General features: G+C 37.5%; 1 non-coding gene across 1 annotated transcript; it reads left to right on the top strand.

Annotated features, from left to right (window-relative positions):
- The first annotated feature begins 2,696 nt into the window (after positions 1-2,696).
- Positions 2,697-2,856, top strand: LOC113190366 (U1 spliceosomal RNA). The gene has a single exon (XR_003301774.1). It is a non-coding gene; the product is annotated as a U1 spliceosomal RNA (small nuclear RNA).
- The last annotated feature ends 8,627 nt before the right edge of the window (positions 2,857-11,483 follow it).

The raw sequence follows: 11,483 nt of genomic DNA, 5'->3' as shown, positions 1-11,483 counted from the left end.
CCCTGTGCTCTGGTTCATTCTAATGAGTATGTGGCTCTTCTTCACAGTATTTCAGATAAAGTAGCCTGGCAACTCTACCCAAGGGAAGGGTGAATAGAGCCAAGGGCAGCCATAGATCCTGTCTATTGGCAGCACCATAAGTGAATACACCTTTCTTCACTCCAATATGCTCAGAAGGCAGGACCGACCTGAAAGAGTAGCCATACCAAGTGCCACATGAATGGCTGCAACATCAGCTGCCCCACCTATTTTGCCCACAACACTGCCAGAGAAATCTTGATACAACACTTCATCCTCAGTTTTCTGATAAAACTTGAGTAACAAGGATAAGGCAGTAACAAGGATAAAGCAGAAAATTATTCTACACAATAGGCTGCTGCTTTTCCTACCACATCTATTCTCATCTCATCCAAAACATATCTTGAATACTTTTTTTTTTCCAAATGGAAGTAAGCCCACTGCAGATGGTCCTTCTAAGTAATCAAGTTTCCTCTCCATGGAAGCCTAACTTGTAGATTTTTGAAAATTATTTTCCTACAGATATTTAATTTAGCTCCTATCCAACAAAAGGAAAAGGAAAGAAAATCTCCAATAAACAATATGAACAACTTTAGGTAGGATTTTTACATTTGCTTCCAAATCTAAAAGAAAATAAGATTTGAAGGCAATTTGCAGTGACATAGCACTGTATCTTCAGACTAAGATCTGAGTCAGTGTGAACACCCAATTTGAGCACAATTTGAGCAACCGTGGATTGTTGACAACTTAGGTTAGATAACGTCTAACATTCTCTGCTTCAATTTCTATTCACCAAGGATTACCATAAATTTTTTATTCCCAGAATTCTGCGGCTGGTTTCTGTGCCCTGGCCTCTGACTTAAGCCTGCCACTGTGAGGTTTTTCTTGGTTCATTAATTCCCACGTAGGTTTCTGACTTCCCTCCAAGTCTCAGAGAGGATTTGTGGCTCTGCAAGGCTCATTAGAGCACCTACTCTGTGAGGGCCCTTGGCTGTGCTGTAGACACCTCCACTGGGGCTGCTTATATTCACAGGCATTGTTGACTTGGGTTTTCTCTTGGGTCACAAGGCCAGTCACTGAATGAGGCCCAAGACCTTCAGGCTGAGTGAGAACCTCAACTCCTCTGGGATGAAGGAAAGCCTATCAGCCGTTTTACCTCATTTCTCAGTTCTTAGGAGGTAGTAAGAGGTCCAGCAAAGAAAGACCATTTATCTCTCCTCTTGGTAGGGTTTCTTGACTAATAGTAAAGCTGTCTCAAATATAGCAGCTTTACCCAATCCTATTTCTGTACTCGTTGCTGGTGGCTATGCTCTCCCATGGTTAGCACAGACCTGTCCAGTCTGCTAGTACATGTCACTTCCTTTTTTCATTCTTAAGTCTTGCCTGCCAACAGAGTCAAGGATTTCTATAAAACGTCACTCAGGTTTCTCTTATTCCTTTCTCACATATGTAATTTGTTGAAAAGAAAACCAACTTTCAACATTGAAATAGTTAAGGGAAGAAATTTAAAAAAAACTATAGTCAGACAATAGAGATGATATTATTACCATCATCTCTAACAATTGCACCATCTGACAATGTGCCTAGTGCTGATATAGCCACTTTACCGCCTATGAAATTTATTTAATCCCTCTAACAACCTAATAAGGAAGATAGTCATATCATCCTCAACTTAAAGATAAGGTATCTGCGGCACCGAGAGAGTAAATAAATTCTGCAAGGTCACAGAAATAGTAAATCACAGAGTCGTTTCCAAAGCTGACTCCAGACCCCCTGCTCTGACCCCTGACACCTTCCTACACTGTCAGATCTCCAGTGGTTTCCGGAAACACTATTATCTAGTGTACTCAAACATCTGCATCTATGCAGTTCACTTCTGTGTCTACTATGGTGAAGGTACCACTGAAGACTGACCTAGAGAGAGAACACAGGTAACTATAAAAACAGAGCATATGGAAATTAAAGTTGAATTTCTACAATAAAAGAGGAATTTTGATGAGTGTACCACCAATATGTACACTAGATCAGAAACTTTTAAATAACAGTATTGTCCCATTTTATGAAAGAGAAAACTGAAGCTCAGGGAAGTCAAGGATTTTCACCATCATCACACAGGCAGTAGTAGAGATATTTTAGTGTAATACCCATAATTATATACTCCAAAAATCTTAACCTTAATTCTAGGGGATTGAGGCTTAATCCTAGAAGAAATTTTCTTCAACTATCAACATGTCATGTTCTAGAAAAGAAGTCCCAACACCTAAATGGCATTCTTCACTGAATTCAGATGACCCAGCTGAGCCATTTGAGTGAGGGAAGTAGCCTAAGATGGAGATGCGGACAGGGGTCCAGCTACCATTATACAGAGACAGCCTACTCTTGCATATCTTGCAGCCAACCTCTTAATGTTTTCTGCAATTCCACAAACAACTGAAATTCTTTTCTCCAATTCTAGTTAGCTCATTCAATGACAGAACACCGAAATTAACATCTCTGCTAGGTGATAACTAATTAGTTTATCCAGAAATCACTTGTAAAGAGCAAAGTTTAACTATTTCCACTCTTTAAAGTCATTATACTGTGAAGTACTAAAAGAGATCAAGAAACAATTAGATTCAAATCCAAATTAGGTCATTTGCTGAAAATATCCAGGTTTCATGAATTCATTAAAAAATGATATACTTACCTGGCAGGGGAGATACCATGATCACGAAGGTGGTTTTGCCAGCGCAAGGCTTATCCATAACACTCAGGATGTGCTGACCCCTGCAATTTCGTCAAATGTGAGAAACTTGACTGCATAATTGATGGTAATAGGGACTGCATTCATAATCTTTTATTATGGCATATTGTTAAAAGTATTTTATTAGTAGTAGAATTATTGTTAATTTCATACTGTGTCTAATTTATAAATTAAACTTTACTCTCTCTCTCTCTCTCTCTCTCTCTCTATATATATATATATATATATATATGAAAAGTCTTATTACATATAGGATTTGGTTTGATCCATAGTTTCAGGCATCTGCTGAGGGTCTTGGAACAGATCCCCTAAGATAAACAGGGACTATTTACATTTAATGTTCTATATAAAATGAACAATTCCCTTATAATCAGAAAATACCAAATTTAACTCAAAAAATAGGAAGACCTGAATCCTCTATATCAATCAAAGATTGAATTTTTAATTTAAAAATCTTCCCACAGAGGTATCTCCAGGACTGAATGGCTCCACTGGTGGATTCTATAACACGTTTTAAAAAAAATCATACTAATTCTATGCACATGTTTTCAGAAAATAATGGAGGAAAGACTAATTCCCAAATCCCTTTAGATCTTAGTCTTACAAATTCAAGGACCATTCAGGTAACAAAATTAGACAAAAACATCACAAGAGAATGTAACTATAAATCAACATCCATTCTGAAAAATGAATGCAAAAATTTGAACAGAATTTAACAAACCAAATACAATATATAAAAATATATTAAATAATATATGTGTATATATATATATATATATGTGTGTGTGTGTGTGTGTGTGTGTGTGTATCCCCAAGAGTGAGTCATTCCAGGAATGGCTAGGTTGGTTTAACATTTAAAAATCAATCAATATATTTCACTATATAAATATGATATTGTTGGCCTTTGACACAAGTTATGATTAAAAAACTCTGAAAACTAGGAATAGGAGAAAAGTTTCTACACTTGTTCAAAGATATTTATGAAAATCTGCAGCTAATATTATATTCAAATGTGTAAGGATCAGTGATTATTAGCCAAGATCAGGGACAAACAAGATGTCTATTCTTCCCTACTTCTTGATAATATTGAACCAAAATCCCTAGCCAACTCAATAAGTTCAGAAAAAATTAATAAAACACATAAAGATTGGAAAGAATGAAATAAAACTGTAGAGTGGACATGGTCATCTTAAAAGAAAACCTAAAGGAATCTACAAAATAAAATGTACCAAAACTAATAAGTGGTCTTGGGATACAGGCTCAACATAGCAAAAATCAGCTTAAGTTTTACATATGAGAAGTGATAAATTAGAAATAAACTTAAAAAAAAAAAAACTCCATTGAAATAGCATTAAAAATAATTAGGGATAAGTTTAACAGAAATATGCAAGAACTGGGCACCCAAAACTACAAAACACTATAAATGAAAATTAAGGAAGATCAAAATAAAATGGGGGGATCCAACATGGCGGCCGGCGAGCAAGCAGCATTTTCTATACCTCCGCAGTAACAGGATCAGAGAGACACATAAATACACTTGCATGGGACCTGCTGAAGATCTTCTAACAATATTCCACGGGAAGGAGACCTGCCGATAACTAGTAAGTCTGTGTGAGGGGTCAGTTTGTCCCAGGGGACTGAATCTCGGCAACGCGGATCAGGGACACAATCCCGCCGGTCACGGCGGCGGCTGATCTGGGCCCTGCAGGACTGAGTCTGCGAACTGCCTCTGGTGGTTCAGCATTAGGATCCACACTCCTACCACCCCACCCCCCTCCAGCCGGTCTGGAGCAACTCGGAGCAGGGACACAATCCCGCCAGCCACGGAGGCGGCTGGACTGGGCCCCGCAGGCCTGAGTCTGTGAACGGCCTCTAGCGGTTTGGCACTAGGACTTTGGCAGCGCTTAGGGCTGAGTTTCAGCTTTGAGACAGAGGAGAGAAGCGGTCCAGTTTGGTTCCAGACACTGGTCGGACCACAGAGGAGGACAGCAGCCGCCATTTCAAAGAGATGATGTAATCATCCCCATGTTCTACTGATCACAGCTCATTCAGTTTCGGAAGAGGTGATTTCAGGCTAGTAAATTTCAAAAACACAACAGTTGCACCAAGCAGAAAGAAGTGCGTGCAGTATGAAAAGACAAGGAAAGAAAGGATCACAAGCAATGCAGGTCAACTCAACTTTAGAAGAGGTAATAGCTGCAACAGATGGAATGTCAGATAGAGAGGTCAGGATATACATGCTTCAGATGATCTGGAGTCTCAAGGAAGACATGAGACAGCAAAATCAGACGATGAAAGATCACATTGACAAGGAACTACATAAACAAATCCAGGAAGTAAAAGATCAATTTCACAGGGAGATAGAGGTAATAAAAAACAAACAAATAGAAATACTGGAAATGCAGGAAACAATAAACCAACTTAAAAACTCAATTGAGAATACTACCAGCAGAGTGGATCACTTAGAAGATAGAACATCAGACAATGAAGACAGAGTATTTCAACTTGAAAAGAACATAGATAGCTCAGCAAGTCTACTAAGAAACCATGAGCAGAACATTCAAGAGCTATGGGATAATATCAAAAGACCAAACTTAAGAGTCATTGGGATACAGGAAGGCACAGAGCTCCAAACCAAAGGATTAAGCAATCTATTCAGTGAAATAATACAAGAAAACTTCCCAGACATGAAGAACGTGACAGAATCCCAAATCCTAGAAGCCTACAGGACGCCGATAGTGCAAAATCATAAGAGATCCACACCTAGACACATTATAATGAAGATGTCCAACATACAGAATAAGGAGAGAATTTTAAAAGCTGCAAGAGAAAGAAAGCAGATTACATTTAGGGGTAAACCAATCAGGATAACAGCTGATCTCTCAACACAGACTCTGAAAGCTAGAAGATCCTGGAATAACATATTTCAAACACTGAAAGAAAATGGGTTCCAACCAAGAATCGTGTATCCGGCGAAATTAAGCTTCAGGATAGAAGATGAATTTAAAACCTTCCATGATAAACAAAAGTTAAAAGAATTCGCAGCTAGAAAACCATCTCTTCAAAAAATCCTTGGCAAAACATTACAGGAAGAAGAAATGGAAAATAACACTGAAAACCAACAATGGGAGGTAGGACAGTAAAGGGGGGAAAGTAGTCAAAGAGGATAACAAATCAGGTTTAGTAACATCAATAAACAAATATGGCTGGAAGAACAAATCATATCTCAATAATAACCTTAAATGTTAATGGCTTAAACTCACCAATTAAGAGACACAGGCTAGTAGAATGGATCACAAAACAAGACCCAACAATATGCTGCCTACAGGAGACGCATCTGATAGGAAAAGATATTCATAGACTGAAGGTGAAAGGGTGGGAAAAATCATACCACTCATATGGACTTCGGAAACAAGCAGGAGTGTCCATACTCATATCTAATAAAATAGATTTCAAGCCAAAGTTAATCAAAAGGGATAAAGAAGGACACTTCATACTGCTCAAGGGAACCATACACCAAAAAGACATAACAATCATAAATATATATGCCCCAAACAACGGTGCTGCTATGTTCATCAAGCAAACGCTTCTCAAGTTCAAGAGTCTAATAGACCACCATACAATAATCATGGGAGACTTTAATACACCTCTCTCACCACTGGACAGATCTTCCAAACAAAAGTTAAATAAGGAAACTATAGAACTCAATAACATAATCAATAACCTAGACTTAATTGACATATATAGACTATACCACCCAACATCAAGTAATTACACTTTTTTCTCAGCAGCACATGGAACCTTCTCAAAAATAGACCATATATTATGTCACAGGGCAAATCTTAGACAATATAAAGGGGTAGAGATAATACCATGCATCTTATCTGATCATAATGGAATGAAACTGAAAATCAATGATAAAAGAAGAAAGGAAAAATCAAGCATCACCTGGAGAATGAACAATAGGTTGCTTAATGATCAATGGGTTCTAGAAGACATTAAGGAGGAAATTAAAAAATTCCTAGAGTCAAATGAAAACACAGACACAACATATCGGAATCTATGGGACACATTGAAAGCAGTTCTAAGAGGAAAATTCATTGCTTGGAGTTCATTCCTCAAAAAAAGAAAAAACCAACAAATAAATGATCTCATACTTCATCTCAAAATCCTAGAAAAAGAAGAGCAAAACAACAGCAAAAGAAGTAGAAGGCAAGAAATAATTAAAATCAGAGCTGAAATTAATGAAATTGAAACAAAAGAAACAATTGAAAAAATCGACAAAACTAAAAGTTGGTTTTTTGAAAAAATAAATAAAATTGACAGACCCTTAGCCATGCTAACGAAGAGAAGAAGAGAGAGAACCCAAATTACTAGCATACGGGATGAAAAAGGCAATATCACGACAGACACTTCAGAAATACAGATGATAATCAGAAATTATTTTGAATCCTTATACTCCAATAAAATAGAAGATAGTGAAGGCATAGATAAATTCCTTAAGTCTTATGATCTGCCCAGATTGAGTCAGGAGGACATAGACAACCTAAACAGACCAATAACAATAGAGGAAATAGAAGAAACCATCAAAAGACTACCAACTAAGAAAAGCCCAGGACCGGATGGGTATACAGCAGAGTTTTACAAAACCTTTAAAGAGGAACTAACACCAATACTTTTCAAGCTATTTCAGGAAATAGAAAAAGAGGGAGAACTTCCAAATTCGTTCTACGAGGCCAACATCACCCTGATTCCGAAACCAGACAAAGACACTGCAAAGAAAGAAAACTACAGACCAATATCTCTAATGAACCTTGATGCAAAAATCCTCAATAAAATTCTGGCGAATCGGATTCTAATACATATCAAAAAAATTATACACCATGATCAAGTAGGATTCATCCCTGGTATGCAAGGTTGGTTCAATATACGGAAGTCAATAAATGTTATCCACCACATCAATAGACTTAAAAATAAGAACCATATGATCATCTCGATAGATGCAGAAAAAGCTTTCGACAAAGTACAGCATCCCTTTATGCTCAAAACTCTAGAAAAATTAGGGATAACTGGATCATACCTCAACATTGTAAAAGCAATCTATGATAAGCCACAGGCCAGCATCATTCTGAATGGAGAAAAATTGAAGGCATTCCCTCTAAGATCTGGTACAAGACAGGGATGCCCTCTCTCACCACTTCTGTTCAACATAGTCCTCGAAACACTGGCCAGAGCAATTAGGCAGACGAAAGAAATTAAAGGCATAAAAATAGGAAAAGAAGAACTTAAATTATCACTATTTGCAGATGATATGATTCTATACCTAGCAGACCCAAAAGGGTCTACAAAGAAGCTATTAGAGCTAATAAATGAATTCAGCAAAGTGGCAGGATATAAGATCAACACGCATAAATCAAAGGCATTCCTGTATATCAGTGACAAATCCTCTGAAACGGAAATGAGGACAACTACTCCATTCACAATATCCCCCCAAAAAATAAAATACTTGGGAATCAACCTAACAAAAGAGGTGAAAGATTTATACAATGAAAATTACAGAACCCTAAAGAAAGACATAGAAGAAGACCTTAGAAGATGGAAAAATATACCCTGCTCATGGATAGGCAGAACTAACATCATCAAAATGGGGATATTACCAAAAGTCCTATATAAGTTCAATGCAATGCCAATCAAAATCCCAACAGCATATCTTGTAGAAATCGATAAAAGAATCATGAAATTCATATGGAATAATAAAAGACCCAGAAGAGCAAAAACAATACTAAGCAGGAAGTGTGAATCAGGCGGTATAGCGATACCAGACTTCAAACTATACTACAGAGCAATAGTTACAAAAACAGCATGGTACTGGTACCAAAACAGGCGGGTGGACCAATGGTACAGAATAGAGGACACAGTAACCAATCCACAAAACTACAACTATCTTATTTTTGATTAAGGGGCTAAAAGCATGCAATGGAGGAAGGATAGCATCTTCAACAAATGGTGCTGGGAAAACTGGAAATCCATTTGCACCAAAATGAATCTGAATCCCTATCTCTTGCCGTGCACAAAAGTTAACTCAAAATGGATCAAGGAGCTTGATATTAAATCAGAGACATGGCATCTGATAGAAGAAAAAGTTGGTTATGATCTACACGCTGTGGGATCGGGCTCCAAATTCCTCAATAGGACACCCATAGCGCTAGAGTTAACAAATAGAATCAACAAATGGGACTTACTCAAACTAAAAAGTTTTTTCTCAGCAAAAGAAACAATAAGAGAGATAAACAGGGAGCCTACATCCTGGGAACAAATCTTTACTCCACACACTTCAGATAGAGCCCTAATAACCAGAATATACAAAGAACTCAAAAAATTAGACAATAAGATAACAAATAACCCAATCAATAAATGGGCCAAGGACCTGAACAGACACTTCTCAGAGGAGGACATACAATCAATCAATAAGTACATGAAAAAATGCTCACCATCGCTAGCAGTCAGAGAAATGCAAATCAAAACTACCCTAAGATACCATCTCACTCCAGTAAGACTGGCAGCCATTAGGAAGTCAAACAACAATAAGTGCTGGAGAGGATGCGGGGAAAAGGGCACTCTTGTTCATTGCTGGTGGGACTGCAAATTGGTGCAGCCAATTTGGAAAGCAGTATGGAGATTTCTCGGAAAGCTGGGAATGGAACCACCATTTGACCCAGCTATTCCCCTTCTAGGTCTATTCCCTAAAGCCCTAACAAGAGCATGCTACAGGGACACTGCTACATCGATGTTCATAGCAGCTCAATTCACAATAGCAAGACTGTGGAACCAGCCTAGATGCCCTTCAATAGATGAATGGATAAAAAAAATGTGGCATTTATATACTATGGAGTATTACTCTGCATTAAAAAATGACAAAATCATAGAATTTGGAGGGAAATGGATGGCATTAGAGCAGATTATGCTAAGTGAAGCTAGTCAATCTTTAAAAAACAAATACCAAATGACTCCTTTGATATAAGGGGAGTAAACAAGGACAGGGTAGGGACGAAGAGCTTGAGAAGAAGATTTACATTAAATAGGGATGAGAGGTGGGAGGGAAAGGGAGTGAGAAGGGAAATTGCATGGAAATGGAAGGCGATCCTCAGGGTTATACAAAATGTCATATAAGAGGAAAGGAGGGGCAAGACAAGATAATACAAATGGAAGAAATGATTTACAGTAGAAGGGGTAGAGAGAGAAAAGGGGAGGGGAGGGGAGGGGAGGGGAGGGGGGATAGTAGAGAATAGGACAGACAGCAGAATACATCAGACACTAGAAAGGCAATATGTCAATCAATGGAAGGGAAACTGATGTGATACAGCAATTTGTATACGGGGTAAAAGCGGGAGTTCATAATCCACGTGAATCAACCGTGTTATATGATGTATTAAGAACTATGTAATGTTATTAACGACCAATAAAAAAAATAAAATAAAATAAAATGAGAGAGATTCCATGTTCATGGTTCAGAAGATTAATATGGTCATTCACAAGTTGGATACATAGATTGAATGTAAATTGATAAGAAATTTTAAATTTTATACAAAAATGGAAATGACCTAAAATAACCCAATCATAAACTCTTGAATAAGACTAAAACACTTATTTTATTTACTTTCAAAACTTTTTACCACAGTGGGTCATTTTTCACCAGCTGCAATATGGCAAATGTGGCATTTGTATAAGTAGAGAATGAAACATAAAAAAATGCATTCATGGCCAACAGATTTTTTAAAAAGTGTCAAGGCAATTCAGTAAATAAAAAAATATATATTCTTTTCAACAAATGGCACTCACATACCTATATATCTGTAGGAAGAAAAAAAAACCCTTAGTCCTTACATCCTTACACATATTTTAACTCCAAAAGGATAACCTACAAAAACACAAGAGCTAAAACTGTTAAACTTTCGAAATAAAACAAAAAAAGAAAACTTTTGTGACCTTGGGTTATGTGAATATTTCTCACAAAACCACTAAAATAATGATATGATAAACTGGACTTCATCCAAGTTTAAACCATTACTCCTTTAAAGATAGGAAAAGATCATAATACTAGTAAATGGTAAACTGAAATTCCATTTCAGGCAAAATAGTTCCTAAATCCCAAATGTTTACTATTACTTCTTGTGGTCTCTGGTACTTATTCTGGAATATTCTGCTCACAATATAAATCGGCATGCATATCTAAAGAAGCCTAAGAACATTCTTAAAAAAGTAGCCAAAGGTCAAGGAGAGTAGCCACCATATACATTCTTCTCAGACTGGAGTATGAAGCCAAAAGTTTCCAAAAAGTGGATCCTTTTTTCCTTAGCACGTTCCACATGAATTCGGGAAAACATTTAATAAAGTGAAGAATGACTTGGAATGGAAGATCATGACCAGGGACCTGGGCCCTAGTCTTAATTCCTCACTGAGGAATATATAACCTTGAATTTCTGCACCTGGGAGAGTCCCTCTGTCTAAAATACAAAGGTGTTGACTTGGGTGATCCCTCATGCCTTTTTTAGACTTATGACATTAATGATAAAAGATTCTCCAGTCCTTTAGCCAACAACGTTTGTGGCCAAGTTCTAATGGTGCGCAGTTCCTGAGGGTGAGTGAGGCCTGGCTAGAACAAACAGAATCCAGGCGCCAGATCTGAAGTCAGGAACATCATGATGGCGTTCCCGGTTGGCAG

This window comes from Urocitellus parryii, chromosome 2, assembly GCF_045843805.1.
Source record: "Urocitellus parryii isolate mUroPar1 chromosome 2, mUroPar1.hap1, whole genome shotgun sequence".
Taxonomy (NCBI): domain Eukaryota; kingdom Metazoa; phylum Chordata; class Mammalia; order Rodentia; family Sciuridae; genus Urocitellus; species Urocitellus parryii.
Note: the sequence above shows the minus strand (reverse complement) of the source record. Positions and strands in the feature narration are given on the sequence as shown.